Genomic DNA, 24,715 nt, shown 5'->3' with positions numbered 1-24,715 from the left:
CGTGGAAATAATGGCAACTGTGGTCACATCTACTCGAGAGACACAGGAATAGTTGGAACGTTTAGAGGGTCACATGTAGACCTTCTTTAAGTATGTCAAGGTGCGAGATGCCCAAATGAATGCTTTCTTCAAGGAACTGCTTTCAGTTACCAATGAAGACCTGCCACCTTTTCCAGATGAAATCCTGCGCCAATCGATCCCTACGGGCGACAGTACATTTTTTTGCCTTGGCACAACATGTTCCACTTGAGTCCCTAATGGATGTCAATCCTCTTGCCATGCACGCCTCCTCCATCCACGAAGAAGACCATGGCCAAATCGATGACTATCTCAGCTCATCCTCTCCTTCTTCCGAGAACACTAAAGAAATCCCATCAGAATATTTTGATGATGACGATTTGGCCCCATCCACAGATTTTGTTATACCAGTCCCTGACCAAGCTACTCCTGAAAAAGCATCTGAACAAAAATTGGATCTCAATGTTGAACCCATTATTGACCCAAAAGAAAGCCAACCACAAGACATTCCTGTTGAACCCTTGTGCACCGAGGAGATGCCAACACCAGTAAGTACCCCAAGGACAAGACGTCTCTTCAAGCACACAACGCCCCATATCGCTATTCCATCTCCATCCAAGCTTCCTTCATATAACACTGGATCAAAAATCCCCCAAATCTCAAATGACGTAGAACCCGAGCGCCCAGTTGAGCCTTTCTACCATAATGAGGTATCATTCTTCTATTTTCATTTGCATCCCCATGATCGAGTAATTTTCCTTGCATTCATATTCATGAATTGAGGACAATGCACCCCTCAAGTTTAGGGGAGGTGTTATACTCCATACTTATGTTAATTACATTTGATAATAATTGGTTTAAATATTTTTTTTCATGGCATTAGCTTCATTAAGTTACTTTTTGGAATAAGTTGAGGATGCCTGATGATGAAAGCAAATTTTATTGCCTAGGCCAACATTATTTCACATGACTGTTGAAGGATAGAGCCTACCCTAGGACTTGATGCTTTGTGATCTTGTAACACGATTGTATGTTTTCTCTACTTAAGGTGCTTAGAAAATTTTTAGGGAAGAACTTTTTGCGCGTCATGGCATTAAATGATTGAAAAGATTGTGTTGAACTCTTTAATGTTTTGAATTGTGTTGAATTGAAAATAAATGACTTGGAATAACTGTAAAGGGACACTCTTGTATGTGTTAGGATAACCTGGAAAACTTCTGAAATAAATAGTTTCCTTAGCATATGAGTGAATGAAAGTAGTCACAAGATGACTCTACCTGACTAGCTTGGGGGGGAAGGTAAGCTTCTTTTCACCTAGAGTGTGGGATGGTAGGTGTGATGAGCTGACTCCCCTTGGGTAGTTTGTTTATACTAAAAAAATGACAACACAAAGTATGAATAAATAGGAGTGAAACTATTCTTAGTGAATTATTTGATGCATTGGCAAAACAGAAGAACTTACTTAGGAGTTTTCTAAATACATTAAAGCATATAATATATACAATCACACACACACACTAACAAATAGTCTTAACCTAGGGAAATGTGCTTAACTTCTCGAACAGTCTAGCATATTGAGGCTAAACGTTTTATTGAGGGATGAAATTTTTAAACCACATGATTTTCCTAATTTGTATTTTTCCATAACACTTAATCTTTTTACTCTTTGTTATCCATTGCTTGAGGACAAACAATAAATTAAGTTTGGGGGTGTGATAACTCCGTAAAAGACAGTGTTATGGGTCTTTTTAGTTAGGTTATTGTTTGCCTAAAAGCCATTTGTCATAACATTTTAGTTGCATATAGTATACATTTGCATGTAGTGGATAAGTTTTGTCGAGGCAAACTTTATTTGGTTTAACTGATGTTGCTGAAGAGAGGGAGGTTGTTTGCTGGTTGTGTTGATGCAGAAAATGATGAAGGAGGAATTTATTTGTCAATACAAAGCAATTCTCCAGGGCTAGAGGAACACAAGAAGACGATATTTAGGAATATATTTTCTTACCAAGGCAAGATTTATCTTGCAAGTCTGACGTGGCTCAACAGAACTGATACCATCGATTGCCCAACTTTATCCTCACGTGCAATCATGCCCTTATCAAGAAAATTGATCACTTCCAACTGCTATATCATTTATAAAATGGGTATGTCAATGAGGGTATTTAGGGAATTTCCAAGGGCACTAAACCCTATAAATTCCAACGATAAATACTCCATTATAGCTTTTCAAAAGGTTGTAGCACCCTACCTTTCCACCGTTCCCACTCAATCGCCCTTGGTGCCCTCCGTAGTCGGGCGTCATCAGAATAACGGTCAGGCCCTCGAGAGAGGCTGGCCGCTGGAGCAGGAATGGTGGGGTTCAGAATGTCACGGCATAGCTCTTATTTTGGGAGTTTTTTCTTCCTTTGTTCTTCATCTTCATATCATGTTAAGGGATGTACTTAAAGAATATTTTTGGGATGATATTCACCATACCATGAACTATTTTACCTGGTGTTGGTTATTATTTTGTTGAAACGTTATTTGCTTGTTAATGAATGATGCAATTTGTTTATGTTAAGTGTTGTTTTGTTCACTGTTTAAATATTTTTTTCCTAGACACTGTAAGAGCTTTTGAGAGATTGCATGGTGCCTCAACAAAACATTCATAGACTTTGTAAGAGCTTTTAAGAGATTTTCATTTTTCTAGGAATAGATGCTAATATCGAGAGAGTTAGGGTAGATCTATGTGAACAACAGAACTTTATTCGGGATGGTGAGGTTTTAATCTATGTTAGAGATAAGGAGAGGGTTTCATTCAACAACAAAAAAGGTAAATACTTGAGTAAGATAGGAAAAGACTACAGTTTCCACTGAGGGGTATTGCCACAACAACAGTTTGACAACCTAATGGTTGTAGCTCACATCGTGTAGTATTATCGTAGCAACCGTCCTTGAATACTCTAGTAATCCTATCGGGCCGCCTAAGCATAGCACACCAGATCATTTTTAGCATAAAATAACTTCTCTCTATAGCAAAACCAACCTAAGTGCCCTGTAAGAAGCCTGATTGTGTGAGGTTTTTTTGAATATGTCGAACTCAACATTTTTATTTGCTTAGACAATTTTTATTTGTTTATCTTTGTATATTTTTATTGCCTCGACCAAACTTTTCTGCACACCACACTTTACAATATTTCCTGCCTCGACAATATTTTTCCATCTATTTTACCATTTAATCTCGTTTTCTTTCCGTTTTGATAAGAACCGTAGAATTAGCTTGTGACACCAAGTTATAGCTATAGAAAAACATAAAAAATTCCCACCAATCCCTGTGGAGATGATACTCAACTTACTACTATATTACGTGCATGGATTATGTACACTTGTACAGATTTGCTTGCCTTGGCATATACATTTACAAGTGATCAACAACATTAAAAAATATTTTAGCATTATTCAAACTCCCACAAAAAGCTAGAGCTGCCGAAAACTAGCTCTAGCAAAAAGAAATTCCAATATGCTAGAGGTGACTAATATTGGCTCTAGCAAGACTAGGAAAAATAAAAGTATGATGTAGATGCCTAACGTTGGCTCTAGAAAGACAAGGAAAAAGAAAAGTAATATGGAGGTGCCTAACATTGGCTTTAGTAGGACAAGAAAAACGAAATGTATGGTAGAGGTGCTTAATACTGGCTCCAGCGATGAAATAAAATGAGGGAGATGTAGTTAGAACACTATTAGCATTAATAAGTGAGTAGGGCCACATTTTTCAAATTCCACTAAGTATTGATTAGATACATCGTGCATCACACTATACCATGCTATAGATTTTAACTCTGGCTATAAAACATCACATTCTTTAGTTAAAGATCTTGTAATGATACCAACTTTTTATAAACAAAACAAAATTCTTATAATTAAAAAATTAAGTTTAAAAATGACTTAGCTTGGTAACATAGTTTCATCATTGTTGTATTTCATACATTGTAATTGCTTGAGGATAATTAAACACTTAGGTTTGAGGTGTGATAAATTTCCAAAAGAGTTATTATTTAGAGTTTTTTTTTACTTAGTTTAAGCTTGTAATTTAGTATTTTAGGATCATATTTAGGTTATTTTTAGTATATTTTGCATTACGTGCATGATGGTAGTGAGTTGGTGAATTTTGGGTTAATTTTGGTATATTTTGATGTGACATTGCAATGATTTAATCTGCCCTTGTAACCCCTTCAGACCGATAAGGGTAGCCTGATCCGATCTGGAGTATCACATTAGGGCCACCGGAGCGACCCACTGTAAAAATAACGAAAAATTTAAAACTTTTATTAAAACATGTAACTTATAAAATAATTTATCAGTATACAAAAATAAAATAGATTTTCAGACTTGTATATAAAACAAAATACAATTACATGCCCCCTAATCACATGTACCATACTCTGCAAGCAACGCCGAAAGAACTTCTTTACTGATGTCGATAGATACACTGGTATAATTCTTTTAACCTGAAAAGGTGAGTAACAGAGTGAGCTTCGGAAAGCTCAGTAATACAAAACTACAAGATGATACTGAAGAACGTACAGATACAGATAAACGTATTTTTCCTTATTGGTTCATATATTTACAAATTTCTTTGGTTGAGCTTAGGTACCATTGATATTTCAGGTAGTAACAGATAATATTCAGTTCAGATGGAAATATTTCATATATCTAGGTTCAAGAGATCAGAATATGTTATCTAGTGTGTTCCTGTAAAACCAGTGAAAAGATACAGATAAAATATTTTAGTATAATCGGTTTATGTAACATGTTTTAAAAAAACATGAACACTACCCCCATCCGTCAAGTCTAATGTAGGTTCCCCAGAACCATACACCCACCTTCAAGTCCAGTAAGGCTCTGAGCACACAACCGATGAGCCGGTAAATAAGGCCCTAAGAACACAACCGATGAGCCTCCAGGTATACTTCACCCAATATTACACCCAAATAAAACATGTTTCATCCGTAAACGAATATATCAAAAATCAAAACATAATTCAGGTCAAGTATCAGATCAAAATCTAGGTCAAGTATTCGATCAGAATCCAGGTCAGGTATTATAATAGAAATCAAATCGGAAATCAGGTAAAATATCCAGGTGATCAAGGAACACACCAGAGTTTACAAAAATTATTCAGAGGTGCTGGATAATCTTAGCAGGTAGAGAAACATGAATCTTCAGTATACCGATAGGATATCGAAATTTAGAATCATTATTGAAAGAGTTCAATAAATAACAGAATCATCAATTATTCAAAATAAGACTTGAACTGATAGGGAACAAATGAAGGTTCAGGACCTTTACAATCTATGTCGATTAATCAGTTTATCGAACAACTCCAAATGAATAACTCCCAGAAACAATACTTATGAACTTGTCAATTCATTAACTTTCTAGGGTATTTACTCTTTAATACCAAATATTATTAACCATTGATCATCTTCTGAGTCATCACTGAACAGATCTTAAGAAGACTAATAGATATTCTAATGCTCTTAATTTCATGTTCACGCTTTAACTATATCATGAATTGCTGACGTGCTTGATTTGTAGTTCATGATTCATAAGAACATTACATTATGTATGTTCATTAACGTTTCCAGACTCATCCAAATCAATTATTAAATCGTCAGTCCTTGAGGTTACTTAATTCATTTAGTAGTCAAGTCCATTATAGTTACTTCGGGGTTTTTGCAGTGTAATCCAGACGTTTTTGAATTTCATATACATATTGTACTTCCTTTCAAATTAATTTGGTCTTCGTGGTTGATTTGTCTAACGAATATCCATTTCTTATTACCGAATGCGATCTAGAGTTGAGCTGAGCTGAATACTTTCAAAATTATCATCGAACCACACTTGAGAAGACGGACACACATTCAAGTAATTTCTATGTCGTTCAGGTACTGACATATTATTAAGATTGATCAACTCACTTAAGTTGTGTTCCATAACTTCCAAAGATAGTCTAACACCTATGCTTATTTGGATTCCTTAATTAATCCAAGACATTTACTTAGTATAGGCCATAAGGGTATTTTGGTCATTTTGGTGTTCAATTTTATTCCAATCATTACAAAGCTCGAGGATATCCCATCATTCCTGAGCTTGGTGATATTCTTGGGTCATTTCCATTACATGGGTATTCTGGTCATTTTACCAATCTAACGTATTTCAATCATTTCCTTTTATCAGATCTTATTATTTAATTCAAATGTATCATCTTTTCTAGACCTTTCGAATAATTCTAACAAAATAGCACCCTCGCTAATTTATTCTTAACCCAGACATTTTCAGGTTAATTACCTTCTCAAAAGTTACAAACAGGTTATCATGAATTTGTTATGTACAAATACGGATCTTAACAATTAAATTCATAATTTATCGAGTTAAGAACTTATCCTTAAAGTGTTTACTCATTCAGGGTAATCTCGGACTATTTTTACCTCTCAAGGGCATTTTTATAATTTTTTAACCAAATAATTTCGGTATTACTCTTAACGAGAATAATATAATTTAGAGATCCTATGGTTAATTGATTTCCCGAACATTCTCTGGTCTTAAAATGATTCCTTAACAAACTTCTTGTATATAGCATAAACCCTCTTGGGTTAAAAACCAGTTATTCCTATTTTCCAAGTAATAATATCATTTCCTAAGCACATATGAAATTTTATCAGATCAATATATCTTTTCAGAGTTATTAATTAACTTTTATGAACAATTCTTGTCATTTTACAACATAAGGGTATTTTCATAATTTTACCGAACCGGAGTATTCTCATAATTTCTCATCCAAGTACTCTTAACATTTAACCTTTGATTATATGATACAAATCCATGATAATACCTTCATCACTAATCACAGAACTCATAATTTAATTCTAACTATCCATCCATTTCTTATATCAGTCATCTGAGCCATATTCATTTACCGAATTTTTACTGTATTTGAATCGTGTGTAGAACTTCATTAATTATACATATGAGACCAAACATTTCCATTCATCCATTTACCAATACCAACATGTTCCATAAAGGATGAAAAGGTAGTAATGTATTACCTCGATTTCCATGCAATACTGATCGATCAAATAAATTTCATCCGATCGCTCTCGAACTTTAATTACATGACCTATAATGTCTCGGATACACAGAAAAGCATACGGATTGATCGAGAGGTACTGATTTGAGATTCCAATTTTCCTCTCATGAACCCAGACCATCAAATACGCAAACTTGAATCTAATATAACTCCCCTCATGATAAAAATGATTATTAAAAACTAATTTAATATTTCGGGAACCCAAATGATAAAACTAAAACTTTTAGATTCGTTAAAATATTTAAGAACTAAAATCAGAAACTAGATTGAATTAATTTAAACTATCATAGCTTGGTTAAAATTTTATTAAAATTGAAGGACAAGTTAGAACCTTACCAAACATAGAGGATTGAAACCATGATTTATCCATCTTACTTTCCAAACACCACAAAACTATGTAGTTTTGATTATTCATTTAAAATGCTTTTATTCTTTCAAGCATCATCATCCACTTTCCGCCGAGTGCTCTGTAAATAGAACAAGAAGCTTGGTCGGTCAAAACAAGTCACCGATGACTATCACGTCAGTCGCCACCTTCAATCATCGTTGAAGACCTAATTTTCATCGTTCAAAGCACCTTGGTCTTCTCTCTATATATTTACGCATCAAATATTCAAGTCTCCTATTCTGAATCCAAGGCTCAAAGACTTGATAAGTGCAATAATCGACTAGCAAAACAAATGAAGTGAGGAGAGAAATCAGAACAATGGGACGCTTTGCAGTGGCACCAGAACTTAGAATTTTCGCCAGCTGAAGAATCAGAAATGGAATCATGGATAAAAACATGATCATTGTACTGTACTTAGTTTCAACATCGGTTCTCACTCCATAACCAGTTGTTTAAAAGATTATAGCTGCCAAAAGAAATGACAAAAGCCCATATTAATGTAAGCATCATAATAATTGGTCTTGCGAGTATTGCCATGGAGATTGTTTCTTTTGTTTGAGCAGTTTCTTCACTTGCTGAAACTCCATTAACTAGAACCAAGATAACTTGTGGGAAGATGTTGAGAACGTTGAACAAACTGGCACAAAAATACCAGTTTCAAACATTTGAAAGAAGAGATTAGAGCCGCTGGAAATAAACTGTTTCAAGAGGGATAATAGATACTCATAATCCACCAAAAGGAATAGTTACCCCCATGGCTTTGTTGTGCAAGGTAAGAAGCCATAAGTCGGCTCACAGGTCACCGTTGTCGTCCTAGGAAGATGAAGTTTAAGAATTGAAGATTCGGTTGTTCGTTCCATGCCATCGGAGACAATACCATCTTTCTTTTTAACGGAACCACTACTTCCATTACTGATGGTTAAGGTGAGTAAAAAAAATGGCTACTGTGAACTTCATTTTTTTTTCGTGGAGAAGCTCTATTATGCATCTGGAGCAAAAGAAGAACAGGTAAAATGAAGGGGATGATTATGGAGATCGTTGTTGGGGATTTTGAGCTTGAAGATAAGAGTTTTGAGATAAGCTTCAGAAACAGTAAAAAGATAGAGATGTGTTTTCTATCGACACTAAAAAAATCTCATCAATTTGTTGTTTCAATATTTTGAATAAAATAATAAAGTTTAAATCAATCAAAGATAAATAGAATTCAACGTGAATTCTAAAATTCTTTAAACTCAAAGAAACGTAAAATTATACGTAGAGTCTTCAACCTTCTTAAAATTCCTTGTTAACCTAACATTTTAATAAGATTACTTCTGTAAATATCATACTTTAATTTTTAACCCTTAGATTGGGGTGTGACAGCCTAATACTACGAGTTATTTGATGCTATTAGATATTGTTGTGAGCAACTAGAGGCAGGATTGTAGTGCGTCCAAATCCATTATTATAGAATTTGATGAGTCAGCAAGCGGTTAGATGAAATATTCTAGAATTGGATATCTGTCCATTCCAGCTATTAAAAGGCTAGAATTAAAGAAAAAATATGAATTTTCCTATTATTGGATGTTTTGACCTTGGAGAATTATACAAGGGGCAAGCCTTCAAACATTTGATAACTCTGTAAAAGGATAGTATTTATGCTCCTTTAGGTGAATTTTAGTTTGGACTTGAGCACTTTTTCATATGCATATTTATCACTTTTACGCATCATGCATAAATTTTAGCTTTAGTTACAATTTCTTTATTTTGATGTAGTTGTTGCTGATGTGGTGTGTTTTGTGGTGCATGTGATGGTAGGAGAGCAAGCAAGTATTTCTGAGGGCATTTGGAGAATGAAAAGTTGTCGTGGGCAAGTGGAAAGAGGAGATGTCGCGGGCAATCAGAGGTAGTGAACTTGCTAAACCAAGAGAAGCATATCGTTGCCGGGATATAAACTCGATCCAGCCGCAGAAGTTGACCTAATACACCTTATAAGTTTAAAACAAGGTGCCATAATCGGTTTTCACCCGAGCACGAATTTTTTTTACTTGGCGGGAAAAGTGATGTGAATAAATAGTTTTTTTAAAATGCTTAGAGAGTCGCCATCGGCCTCAGGTAGGTCGAATACCTAAAAATTATATTTTAAAAGAGTTTTTAAGAAAACATAAGTTAAAAGATAAACTGGTATGCGTTTTAACCAAAAATTCGTTCTTTTAATAATAAAAAGGAATTCGTGGTCGATTACGTTTGGAGAAGGATTAGCACCCCCACAACGCCCAAAATTGGTACTCTTTAATTATAAATTGTCTCTATAATTGGAAATTTAAAAATATATTTAATTCATAATCCTATTATTTCTAATTTATTAATAGAATTTTAAGAAAATATATTAATATATAAATATTTTTATTTTTATAAATAAGATATTTATTTACTTAAAAATATTAGAAAATGGCTTCTAGGTACTTTAAGCCAGCTCATTTTTTAATATTAAAAAATAAATATATATTAATAAAACATTTATGTAAAAATAATTAAAATAAATTAGTATATATAATTTATAAAAAATATGATATTTATTTATTTATTTAAGAATATAAAAAAATGACTTCTAGGTGCTTTAAGACAGCTCTTTTCTTAATATTAATAAATAAATAAATATTAATAAAACATTTATCTAAAAATAATTAAAAAATAGATTAATATAATTTATAAAAGTAAGATATTTAAAAATATCAGAAAATGAACATCCAGTTGTTTTAAGAATGTCTTTTCTTAATATTGAAAAATAAATAAATATTAAAAATAATAATTTTCCTAAAAAAATAATAAAACAATATGTATTTTCTGATTTTTATAAGTAGGATATTTATTTATTTTTAAAATACTAGAATATGACATCTAGTTGCTTTATGACTGTCATTTTCTTAATATCGAAAAATAAATAAATATTAATATTTAAACGAATATATATATCTATATTTATATAACTAATATGATAATAAAAATAATAATGAAAATAATAATTTAAACATATATAAAAAATAATTATAAAACAAAATAAAATTATAAAAAGAAATTAAAATTATAAAATTAACTTAAAAAAAGATCAAACTATTTAGGGATTAAAATATAAAATATAAAACCTAAAGATCCTAATTCGAATTATTTAAAAGATATGTACTAATAATGTAATTTAGCCTTAATTAGTTATTTCGGGGTTACAATAAAAGTTATTAAAACTTAAAACTATAATTCGAAACATTAATATAATATAGACATTAATAATGTAATTTAACCTTAACCCTAAATATATATATAAACATATATAATTAGTGGCGAGAATATAAATAAAATAAAATTGAAATACCAAATTAAAAGACGTATAAGTTGATTTTAGTGACCAATTCGTAAAGTTACAAAATTGCAGGTATGGCGGAAAGGGTTTACCCCTACACATAATTTACACCAGGGTCCCTCCTCAAAATGACGTCGTTTGGAGAGGGATTTAAATACCCTTAAAACCGGCCATTTAGGCCATTTACTCTCATTTCTCTCTTCCCCAGTCTCTCTTTAAAACAGAGAGAAGCATTTTCTCTGGCTTCTCTCTAGGTTCCCTCACCGGAGGGAATCCGGTCGCCAGCCGGCAGCTATACACCGCCGTTAGCTCCGTCGCCGGCCACCGTCTCCGGTGGTCGGATTTTACAAAAACACCCCCAAATCGAAGCCCTTATTTTTCTAAACCTAAATCTAAGGTTATTCTAGACTAAAGTTTTACCAAACTCCATAGATCTAAAGGAAACCGAAGTTTTACCTTCGGTTCTACGATGTCTCCGGCGACGTCCGACTCCTCGATGGTAAGTCTCTTCTTTCTCTTATCTTTTCTTTCAGTTTTGTAGATATAGATGGTTTGTTAGTGGTGGTTGTATTCCTCTGTTTTCTCGTTTTTTTCCCTTTTATTTTTCATGTTTAGTGATGGTTTTATAAGCCATCACAACACTCATCTTGGACTGGTAATAGAGGGGCTTCTCGGTGAGTCACCGGACTATGGTGGTGACTCACCATAGAGCAAGAGACGTGGAGGGGCAGGTGGGTCTTCTGGAGCCTTCTGTTGAGGCGTCGTGGCAGAGTAGACCGTCGAAAGCGTCTGGTTGGGTTACCTGGCAGTGGAGTGTCGACAGCGGCGACTGGATATGGAGGTGGCGCCGCGTGGTCCTTAGGGTATCATAACCCTAGGGTTTTTTCTGGAAGCATCAGGACCGTTGGATCATAGCCATATCCAATGGCTGTGAACTGGCGACTGGAATAAGGTTTAGAAAATCATATCTAAAACCTGAAATGATTTGGGCTTCTCGAGCCTGGTTCAAGTTGGGTCACTGTTGGGCCATCCGGGTTGGATCTGGAACTGTAATCGGGCCTCTGATGTATTTGTAATAATATAATAATAATAATATAATAATAATAATAATAATAATAATAATATTATATAATAATAATAATAATAATAATAATAATAATATTTATAATAATAATAAATTGAAAATTTATTGTCTATAGCTACCCCTCTTTGCTCATTCTTGTGTTAACAAGAATAGAGCAAAGATGAAAAAAACAATAATTTTTCATATGGCTTATTTTGAGTAGGATGGAAATGTTGAAAACATCATGCACTGAAGGACTTACAGATGACCCGAAGGTTTTGAAAACATCATGCACTGAAGGGCTTACAGATGACCCCGAAGGTTTTGAAAACATCATGCACTGAAGGGCTTACAGATGACCCCGAAGGTTTTGAAAACATCATACACTGAAGGGCTTACAGATGACCCGAAGGTTTTGAAAACATCAAAAAGCTCCCGAAGGCTTTTTGAAAACATCATGCACTGAAGGGCATACAGATGACCCGGAGGCTTTAAAAAACATCAAAAAGCTCCTGAAGGTTTTTTGAAAACATCCTGCACTGTAGGGCTTACGGATGACCCGAAGGCTTTAAAAAACATCAAAAATCTCCTGAAGGCTTTTTGAAAACATCCTGCACTGTAGGGCTTACGGATGACCCGGAGGCTTTAAAAAACATCAAAAGCTCCTGAAGACTTTTTGAAAACATCCTGCACTGTAGGGCTCACGGATGACCCGGAGGCTTTAAAAACATAAAAAAACTCCCGAAGGCTTTTTGAAAACATCATGCACTGAAGGACTTACAAATGACCCGAAGGCTTTAAGATCAAAAAGTTCCCGAAGGCTTTTTGAAAACATCATGCATTGTAGGTCTTATAGATGACCCTGAGGCTTTAAGATAAAAAATCTCCCGAAGGCTTTTTGAAAACATCATGCGCTGTAGGTCTTACAGATAACCCTGAGGCTTTAAGATCAAAAAGCTCCCGAAGGCTTTTTGAAAACATCATGCACTGTAGGTCTTACAGATGACCCTGAGGCTTTAAGATCAAAAAGATCCTGAAGGATTTTTGAAAACATCATGCACTGTAGGTCTTACAGATGACCCTGAGGCTTTAAGATCAAAAAGCTCCCGAAGGCTTTTTGAAAACATCATGCACTGTAGGTCTTACAGATGACCCTAAGGCTTTAAGATCAAAAAGCTCCCGAAGGCTTTTTGAAAACATCACGCACTGTAGGTCTTACAGATGACCCTGAGGCTTTAAGATCAAAGAGGCTTTAAGATCAAAAATCTCCCGAAGACTTTTTGAAAACATCATGCACTGTAGGTCTTACAGATGACCCTGAGGCTTTAAGATCAAAAAGGCTTTAAGATAAAAAATCTCCCGAAGGATTTTGAAAACATCATGCACTGTAGGTCCTACAGATGACCCTGAGGCTTTAAGATCAAAAAGCTCCCGAAGGCTTTTTGAAAAAATCAAAGACTGTAGGTCTTACAGATGATGAAAATAGTTTACTAAGTAAAAAAACTAAGGAAATCGTTTTCTTACTTTTCAACAATTTCATTTTTAGAAAAGATTAAATGAGAAACTTTGGAAAACGTTTTCCCATTTAAATAACTTGTTGATTGGGTAACATGCCCCAAAATAATACTTCTTTTGTGAATTGCGTCCATCTATTCTTCAGATGTTTGCGTGATTCCCGCATTTAAGGTTTTGAATTTTACCTTTTTCTTATAAGGTATTGTTCATCATGAATCTTCTTTTTCATATAAAAATCTGCAAAACCTTATATTTGAATGCAATTAAATGTAGCAATGTAATGCATTTTCTGTTATGCAAATGATGTTCTTATGAATGCATGAATATTTGTGCAATCTTAATTTGACTTCAAAGTGGTGAACTTGGTCTTCCTTCACTTGATCATTTATTGCCAGGGTTACCTTCGGATATCAGTGTAGCAACTTATGTTATATTTCTGAAGAACCATTTGATCAACTTGTATATTTGTGTCTTATTTGTCTAATGAAAGTATCAAAAGAAATGTTTCATTTATGGAACTCTTGCTGTAGTCAGAACTATGACCTTGATGCTCCATTTTGTCTTTGATAACATTAGCTTTCTTTTCTTGGACTTGTGTAGAAATCTAATAAAGCTTTCATCTTTGAAAAGAGAATCTATCATCTTTGAAGAGAAAATCTATCATCTTTGAAGAGTGTAGATATAGATATGCCTAACTCCGTAGAGATTAATTAGGAGATCAACTTCTGTTCTGATTTGACTTTTGAAACACATCGCAAGGAGGATTTATCCTAATTCCTTTCTTGTCTCTACCTCTAATTGGATATCAAACAAGTCAACTTGAACCATATCATGTCAAGATGTTTAACAACAACCTGTCGTTCAACCATAGTTGACTTCACTAGTTTCTTGTTGTTAAAATTTCTTCTCTCATTCTCATGGAAATAAATCTTCATCATATCTGACTTCTGACCTTGGGTTTGAAGAAAATAGACTTTATTTTGAATCAAAAATGGAAACCATATGATCACAACATTGGTTCAACAACAGAATAACTGGTTCGTAAAACATTTGACAACATATTCATCTTTTCTTGTGGCTTCTGCACAGATTTTTGGTCAGGAAAGCTCTTTCATAGTGTTTAGAACTTTTTGTATGATGTCACAAGACCACTTGAGAACAAAACTCAATGGGAATATAAGTGAAATGCTGGTATGACCAAAAAGTTGGTCAAATTCACAAAATATACTAGTGTTGAATTGAATAAGAGATACCAACTGATCTTGATATCATCTTGGGCAAGGGAAAAGTGATACCGATCATGTTTTCTTCCGTAATGAGCATGAAACGCACATGATAAACCAAATAGATGAAAACTTAGTTCTCCATGGCTGGCAATGATAACCCCAGTAACATTGGGAAAGTGCAATATACGTAAGCCGAGCCTCTTTATTCAATGTCATCAAGTAAACAAAAGCTGATGTGAAAAATAGCTTCGTAACCCCAACAGTATGATTGAAACTAACTGCCAGGAATTTTAAAGAAATATTTTCAATCATCACCGACATAGAGAATGCAAAATTTAAAGCCGAGATTTTAAAGAACTGAATCCTGGATCGAATGATCTGCATGAGGACCATCTTTATCCATGTAACTGTAATGTTGCTTAACAAAGAACACGTTGTCATGTGACACATGGTTAAGAAGATTGGGTATTTGAAACCATACTTGCTGAGTAATTATTTATTCAACAAAAGGACCCTAATGCAACTGTTTGATGAAAGCAATTATGTATAGTCAACTTGACTACCACTACTTGTCCATTTTCATTGTTCATACCTTTCTGTCTCATTGGAAACATTTTCTCAAGTCAATGATATTTAACACATGATGATGTGGCCTTTAGCATGACCCAACATTTGTTGATATGAACGTTCAAAATGTACCAACATTCCTGATTCTGATTGAAATGGGCTTTCAGTATGCCTCATAATTTGCTTCTTTTTAATTTGAGCCTTCAAAATGCACCAAATGGATCTATCTGAAATAGTTTTTGAGATGCCTCAATATTTGTTGATGTGAGAAAAAAAATGCCCAACATGGATCATTTTTGTTTGAAATAGGCATTCAAAATGTCTCAATATTGTCTTCTTACTGAGATGAGCCTCCAAGAATGCCCAAATATTCATATTGTTGTGAGCCTTCAAAATGCCTCATATGTATCTATCTGAAGTGACATTTAAAATGCCCCCAATATTTACTGATACAGATGTTAAAAGTGTGCTCAACATTACTTCTTGCTGAGATGAGTCTCCAAGAATGCCCAAATATTCATATTGATGTGAGCTTTCAAAATGCCTCATATGGATCTGTCTGAATTGGGCCTTCAAAATTCCCCCAACATTCTAATTCTGGTTGAATGACCAAATATTCATTTTACTGTGAGCCTTCAAAATGCCCCAACATTCTATTTCTAGTTGAAAATGGGCTATCAAGATGTCCCACATGGATCTGTCTGAATTGAGCCTTCAAAATGCCCCCAACATTCTATTTCTGGTTCACTCTCAACGTCTGTTTAACTTGAATATCATGATCCCCACAAGGTCCAATTTTAACAATGCACTGTTACGGGTACTTGTGGCTTTATTCGTGCCCCAAATCTGTTTATCTTGAATACTCTCATTATGGTGTCATTAAACAGCAGTTTTGTCAAGTAACTGAAGGAATTCTCTTCATGTTGTCACAAACTTAAGAAGTGCTAAATCATTCTCTGGATATAGAGAGATCTAGTCGGACAGAGTGGTATAAATCGCTTAGTAATTCATTCCAGGCTGACACAGTGAACCTTGTTTTCATTTAAGGATGTTTCTGGAATATACTTTTCTGTGGGAGAGAAACCAATTTATGTGAACGGTAATCTTACTTTTATGCAATAGCAAGACTACATATACAGTGGTACAGGCTCTTGAAAAATCCGCACTCATGCAACCAGTTGATTCTGATAACTATTCATCTAATTATGAAGCGATCTTTCAGGAAGATTTCACAGATATTGATAGTTCTTTTGTTACCGAGAAAATCTTGAATTCTGATTCTGACGAGGAGAATGAACTGTTATACTTGACGAAAATGGGATACTCAGAGGTTGAGGCTTCAATAGCTATGGAGATATGTGATCCGGATTCATCAACTGCAGAGTTGACAGATTTTATATGTGCTGCTCAAATGGCTAAGGCTGCTGATGCACTTCTTTCAGTATAAGATATGAAGCCATTATGCAATGACCCCAATTACAAGAAAAGGAGAAACTCAGGCTATGATTTTTGGAAAAGGAAGAAGCAGAGGAAGCTTGAAAAAAAAGCTTCTTAATGAAGACTATCATGCAATTCATCTTCTAAATCCAATGATTGGTTTTGGGGTTCCTACCGAACTAGATTAGATAACTCAAAGAACACTTCCAGAAGATGCTATTGGGCCTCCTTATTTCTACTATGAGAACGTGGCACTTGCTCTAGTTGGTGATTGGACCGAAACGTCACGGTAGTTATACGATGTAGAGCCAGAATTTGTAGATTCAAAGTATTTTTGTGCTGCTGCACGGAAAAGGGGCTATTTTCATAATCTGCCAGTTGAGAACAAATTTCCTCTTATTCTGCTTCCTCCATGCACTATACATGATGCTTTTCCATTGACAAAAAAAACTGGTGACCTTCCTAGGATCCAAGAACAAAGTTGAACTGTTTAAAAACATGTACAGGAAGTGCCAAATTGACAGAAATGATCCGTAAGGCTCTTGAAGCTTATGACGATGAGCCACCTTCAAGTGTCCATAAGTATGTTCTTGATGAGTGCCAAAAATGGGATCTGGTATGGGTTGGAAGGAATAAAGTTGTTCCACTTGAACCTGATGAGGTGGAAATGCTTCTAGGTTTCCCTAAAAACCATACACAAGAAGGAGATCTGCTAGAGACATATTCCCCGGTGGTATCAATGTTCTGTCTCTTTTCTCTGAGATCAGTGATGCAGAGGTTGCCTTCTACTTGGCATACCTTTGAAAGTAGATGTGTAAGAATTGAATGGTGATTGATTGGAGCAATTGATTAGTAGATTTGGCATATTCGACCTTGTTGTCGGTGGCATCTAGTGTAACAACCTTTCTGGAAGAAATAAACATCATCAGGATGAGCTAGACGATTTTTGTTGGTGCATTTCCTTGCAATGACTGCTACAGTGACTGTCTCTTCTGCTGCTTCAAGATAGACATGTCCATATACCACTCTTCTCAAACCATGGAAAGGTTTAGTTCAAATGGGCTATAAGTGTAAAATATGTTCCAATGTCTTATTTTGTGTCATAAGTTCTCAATTTCAAGTTCATCAATCTTCTGAAGGATATAATGGATATAAACCTTACAAGGAAAATGATCGACATGGAAGAAGTAGCAATGATGTACCAAGACTTGAGCAAGTATCACAGTATAACCCGAGTGCAAGTGGGGGACTTGTTCATTCCCATAATACACTTTAATGGGACTTATAGCTCTGTGATGTAATCTTCTAGAGAACATGGATTGATGGCTGGGGAAAATAATTTGTATGGTGATACTTATCGCCCTCATCATGAGATAAGTGATAATCTTTCTTGATGGATTGCTAATGATGTCACAGGAGAGCGTCACAAGTTAATTCTCCAAACTTTCTAGTTTCTTGGACCACATGCTTTCAAGAATGCTTCATCATTCTGGCCTGGCTTATTCTTTTTCTTCAATAGAGGTAGAATAGACAGCAATTTGCTTTAAGGACCTTCCTCATTTGAGACTATCCTATTTGAAAATGTTTTTCCTCATTTCTTTATCGAAGAATGAAAGAATTTTGTAAAATGCTTCCTATCACAGGTTCACAATAGAATCAAATCATAAGCATGAATTCAAAGAATATCAAAAGAATTAACAACTCTTTAATGTTTAAGAATTATAGCTCTTTGACAAGTATCAAGATTTATGGGTTAGTTTCAAGGTGGCTTTCCTATTTTCTATGGTTACATCTTAGTGAAGATGTCACTCCTCTCTCACTCTTTGTGAACATTGTCACATGCCTCACTTTAAGGACTTGGTATTTTAACCGGATGCGTACAAAATGACACAATCTAGCATAACAGTTACTAGTAGAATACTTCCATTTCAATTCTCTGAAATCTTTCATTTAGACTAATCTAACCATAGTGCGAAAATATTGGTCTAAAAATGAAATTTCTGAGTGCTCATGTGAAGTTGACTATAACATGTGTTTCTTAACATCCTTAGTCCATTTCTTAACACATTTTCCATTTTGGCTAGCTGAATTCAGCTTTATTGTATATAATAATATAATAACCTTATTAGGCTAATTGAAACTTATCCATAAAGCCGGGGCGATTAACCAATTTCTCTAGAGGGACAGTTTTATTGCATATAATAGTATAATAGGTTAGCTGAATATTATCCATAAAGCCGGGGCTATTAACCATTTGCTTTAGAGGGACAACTCGAGCATAACAGACTAACTGAATATTATTCATAAAGCCGGAGCTATTAACCAATTGCTTTAGGGGGATAACTCAAGCTTTATTGTATATATAATAATATATCATGGGTATCCAAATCCAATTTCTTAAGCTTGTTAAGAAGAACCTGTTATAGTATAGGTGTTTTGGTGGAATTCAGAAAATCTCTTTGTTAGAGTTCAATTCCTAAGCAACTGACTTAAACTAGATTTACCTGTTTGTAAAAATTATGTTCATCATCGAATGTCATCAATAGAAAAATATTCTAGTCGGTTTTGTAATGTAATACACCAACGATGCCCCATGTTGTACGCTCCTATATATAAATACCAAGCCTTTTTGTAATTCCTTTCAATAGGAGAAGGCTATCTCATATTCGTAATAGGATAGTGTTTGGGTGTATTTCTTCTGAAGTAAGGTCAAGGGTCCTTGTTTTTATGGTTTTCAATCTTGATATTTTGTCAAAGATTATAACTCTAATCATGTAGAGTTTTTTAATCCAGTTGGTATTAAAAGAACTGCAAGATTGCAAAATTGATTCAATGCTCATAACCATAAAAGTAACACAAATTTATTTATTGCACAAAAGGCGGAGAAAGGAACAAAAAACATGTGCAAACAAGATGCTGAAAATAGAAAGGTACGACAGTGGTAGATAACAACTTCCACTTATTTATTTAGCCTACCCCATCATTCCAGCAATGTTGGGTGTGTAATTGGCCCAAGATTTTTTCCTCATTTGCCCCCCATTTCTTGATTATCTTTTGTGTCAACTCCTTTGGGTAAGCCTTCAGATACACAAATCTCTCTTTCTTCTTGAACAGTTTTCATCATCATCTTTTTCTCCCCTGACTGGAGTTGGGCTCAATTTTAAATCCAGAACAAATATCCTTGGTGATGACATTTTTGTTGTGTTTCTGAATGCTTATTGCGGCTGTAACTGGAGTAATATTCACCAGACTCTTTGTATCCATACTCTTTTCACTGGTCCTTAGAAAATCTGATATAGGTGTTTGAGGTTTCTTCAGAGTTGCATCTTTTCCATTCAATCTTAAACCTATGGGCCAGTCTCAAATTACCTCTCCTTTTACTTTTGTATCATTTATATTCAGAGAGGTATTGAAAATTGAACATTTTATCTTTGGCTCAAGTACATTGTTTTCCTCATCCTTTGCGGCATATACTTCACTTGTTTTGATACTATTAACTATATTTTGGGGTTTGATTCCCAATTGTTTGACTAAAACAGACTGATCATTAACATCCACTTCTATGATTCCCTGAACCAAAAGGTCTTGAACCCGTCGTTTGAAGTTACCAGAATTCTCAGTAGAGTGCCCTCGGGCTCCAACATGATAATAACAAGAGAGTTTCTCATTATACCAACTCGGGTATGGAAGCAACAAAGGCTTAGCTCGACATGGAGCAATAATCTGGGCCTTGAGTAACTCAGGATATAACTTGCTACATGAAACTGAAGGAAACTTGGGTAGAATTTCTCTTGACATCACTGTCTCATTAAAACTGTTTACTTTGCTTTCTTGAAGACCTTGTGACTGATGATATAGATGTTTGCTTTGTTTAGCTTTCTTCAATGAAACTGAAACTTCTTCCATGCTTCTCTTCAACTTGATTTTTGTCGTATTTTCTGGGAGCCTTATTGGATTTCCACATTCCTTGACAAGTTCTTGCTCATTTGTATCAGCTACATCATTCATAATCCCATTCAAATCTTTCATAACATGATCCTCTAAGGTTTTCTCTCCATGGATTACAACATTCATCAGGTCCATTAGCGTGATCATTTGTTCTTTTAAATCAGCTTGAAACATTTTTGCATGATCAGTCATTTCTTGTTGAGTCTTGATAAGTTGCTCTTGCAATTTCCCAATTCTACCAACCCTTGCTAAAATCTCATTCATGGTTTTTATACTTGTTTAGGAAGACCAAGTTAACTCCACTTTGATTTCATAAATTCTATCATGGAATCCTCCACGAATTATTCCCATGTTTTCATGATTAAATGCATGTAAAATAGTTTGAAATAAAATGAAATTATACAGATATGCAAATGCAAATGTAAATATGTGAATGTAACAATAAAAAAGCAAATTGTGCAATACAAAAGAAAACATAAAAGTATAAATGAAAACACAAAGATGCAAAATGCAAATGCATGTATAAAAAGGTGTTACTCAAGAGTGATCATCTTAGAACAAATTTCATTGAACACAAAAGTTTCCGTGCATCAAAAAAATTTTACTTATAGGGGACAACTTTCAATCCCAACTTCAATAAAACTTTACATATAGGAGATAGCTTTCCCATTTTCTTCTCTAAAGCCAAGTTAGTCTATCAGCTTATGGGCCATATTGCTTATCTAGACTGCAGCTTCTTCCGTGACACTCTCTTTCATCTTCTGTATCAGTTCTCAGAATTGCTCATTTTCCCTTGTAAGAGAACCTTTCTGTCCAAGAAGCTCTTGGATTAGATCTTCATATATGTTGCAGTTCTTTTTCAGTTTGGTAACCCCTGTTATCCACTCTTTTGGGGTGTTTCCTATGCCCGTATTTCGAAAGGCTTGACTGATCTTTTGGAAATCTGCATGCATGGTTTCCACTTCTGTACTCAATTTCTTGTTTTGGTCATTCAAGTCCTTCAAATAACATGCTTGAGCTTCATAAAAACCTCCTCTACTCTGAATGCCATGACTGATGCTCTTACCATAAACTGCTTTTGGTATCAATCTGGCAGGATCTTTGTGGAGTACTTTTGGTATTAATATAACAAGATCTTTGTGTGCATTGCTCGCTTCTATCCTCGGAGTTTCCTCATGATGTCTTTCCTTGGCCGCATCATATTTTGTTTGATCATAAAACTTTTTGTCCATTTACTATTTCTTTCTAATTTGATGAACAGTCTTTCAAGTCAACACCTTTTGCTTATGCAATGATTATGCATGCAGATAAAAGAAATCAATATAAACAAATTAGAGTAATGTAACATGAATCGAAAAATAAGAAAAAAATAGAATAGATAGTACCAATTAATGAAAAGAAAAATTCTATCTATTAAGGTATAACTCCTAACCTCATGCTTTCTAGTTCCATGCTTTGTTTGGAAAAATTAACCTAATTGCATGATTTCTAGTTCACATGCATTTATTTAGGAAAAAATGAAATAAATTAAAAGCTAAAGCTTATTTCTCCTTTGTGTAAACCTATGGACATAGGTTCAGTACTGTCTTAAATTGGGTGAACTTCTAATGTTTATTATATGCACGGTTTCAGTTCTAAGAGTAAACGTACCCGAATTGTCCTTATTAGTGCCCCTTGGGCAGCTAACCCTCAATCCTAGTCCATCACAGACTAAAGTGAATCGAGTTCAATTCGAGAGGACACATTTCCCTATGCCTGACACGGAGAATAAATTCTCACGAAGACATAGAGCATATGAACCCCGAAAGCTACTTGCTAGGTATAACACGGAGAATAAATTCTCACGAAGACGTCGCTTTCACTCTCACTTAAAAGGGACAAGCTTGATTATAAAGCTTATGTTATGTAATGCAAGTGTTGTGTGTGAGGAGAAATATTCAAACATTTTGACAAACAAATAAAAATGAATTTTAATACTTGAAAATAAAAACATTAATAAAAAATAATATATATATAAATATTAGGAAAATAATAAGCATATATAAAAATTTTGAAAAGAAAGAATTATAAATTAAATATATGAATTTTTAATTTCTAATTAATAGAGACAATTTATAATTGATTTTAAAAGCTTGACCAGTTCCCAGTGGAGTCGCCAAACTGTCGTAACTGGATTTTGCCCTGGCACGAAATATTTTGACTTGGCGAGAAAAGTGATGTGAATAAATGGTTTTTTAAAAATGCTTAGGGAGTCCCCATCGACCTTTTGGGTCAGGTAGGTCGAATACCTAAAAATTATCTTTTAAAAGAGTTTTTAAGAAAACATCAGTTAAAAGATAAGTTGGTATGTGTTTTAACCAAAAAATCGTTCTTTTTAATAATAAAAAGGGATTCATGGTTGATTACATTTGGGGAAGGATTTGCACCCCCACAACGCCCAAAATTGGTACTCATTAATTATAAATTGTCTCTATTATTGGAAATTTAAAAATATATTTAATTCATAATCCTATTATTTCTAATTTATTAATAGAATTTTAAGAAAATATATTAATATATACATATTTTTATTTTTATAAATAAGATATTTATTTACTTAAAAATATCAGAAAATGGCTTCTAGGTGCTTTAAGATAGCTCCTTTCTTAATATTAAAAAATAAATAAATATTAATAAAACATTTCTGTAAAAATAATTAAAATAAATTAGTATATATAATTTATAAAAAATATGATATTTATTTATTTATTTATTTAAGAATATAAAAAAATGACTTCTAGGTACTTTAAGACAACTATTTTCTTAATATTAAAAAATAAATAAATATTAATAAAACATTTATCTATAAATAATTAAAAAATAGATTAATATAATTTATAAAAGTAAGATATTTAAAAATATCAGAAAATGGACATCTAGTTGCTTTAAGACTGCCTTTTCTTAATATTGAAAAATAAATAAATATTAAAAATAATATTTTTCCTAAGAAAATAATAAAACAATATGTATTTTTTGATTTTTATAAGTAGGATATTTATTTATTTTTAAAATACTAGAATAAGACATCTAGTTGCTTTAAGACTGCCCTTTTCTTAATATCAAAAAATAAATAAATATTAATATTTAAACGAATATATATATATTGATATTTATATAACTAATATGATAATAAAAATAATAATGAAAATAATAATTTAAACATATATAAAAAATAATAATACAAAAAATAAAATTATAAAAAGAAATTAAAATTATAAAATTAACTTAAAAAAATATCAAACTATTTAGGGATTAAAATATAAAATATAAAACCTAAAGATCCTAATTCGAATTATTTAAAAGATATGTACTAATAATGTAATTTAGCCTTAATTAGTCATTTCGAGGTTAAAATAAAAGTTATTAAAACTATAATTCGAAACATTAATATAATATAGACATTAAAAATATAATTTAACCTTAACCCTAAATATATATATAAACATATATAATTAGTGGCGAGAATATAAATAAAATAAAATTAAAATACCAAATTAAAAGACATATAAGTTGATTTTAGTGAGCAATTCGTAAAGTTACAAAATTGCAGGTATGCGGAAAGGGTTTACCCTTGCACGTAAATTACATCAGGGTCCCTCCCCAAAACGACGTCGTTTGGGGAGGGATTTAAATACCCTTAAAACCGACCATTTTGGCCATTTACTCTCATTTCTCTCTTCCTCGGTCTCTTTTTAAAACAGAGAGAAGCATTTTCTCTGGCTTCTCTCTAGGTTCCCTCACCGGAGGGAATCCAGTCGCCAGCCAGCAGCCATACACCGCCGTTAGCTCCGCCGCCGGCCACCGTCTCTGGTGGCCATATTTTACAAAAACACCCCAAATCGAAACCCTTATTTTTCTAAACCCAAATCTAAGGTTATTCTAGACTAAAGTTTGACCAAACTCCATAGATCTAAAGGAAACCGAAGTTTTACCTTCGGTTCTACGATGTCTCCGGCGACGTCCGACTCCTCGATGGTAAGTCTCTTCTTTCTCTTCTCTTTTCTTTCAGTTTTGTAGATATATATGGTTTGTTAGTGGTGGATGTCTT

The sequence above is a fragment of the Hibiscus syriacus genome, unplaced genomic scaffold, assembly GCF_006381635.1.
Source record: "Hibiscus syriacus cultivar Baekdansim isolate YM2019G1 unplaced genomic scaffold, ASM638163v2 tig00111582_pilon, whole genome shotgun sequence".
Lineage (NCBI taxonomy): Eukaryota > Viridiplantae > Streptophyta > Magnoliopsida > Malvales > Malvaceae > Hibiscus > Hibiscus syriacus.
Note: the sequence above shows the minus strand (reverse complement) of the source record.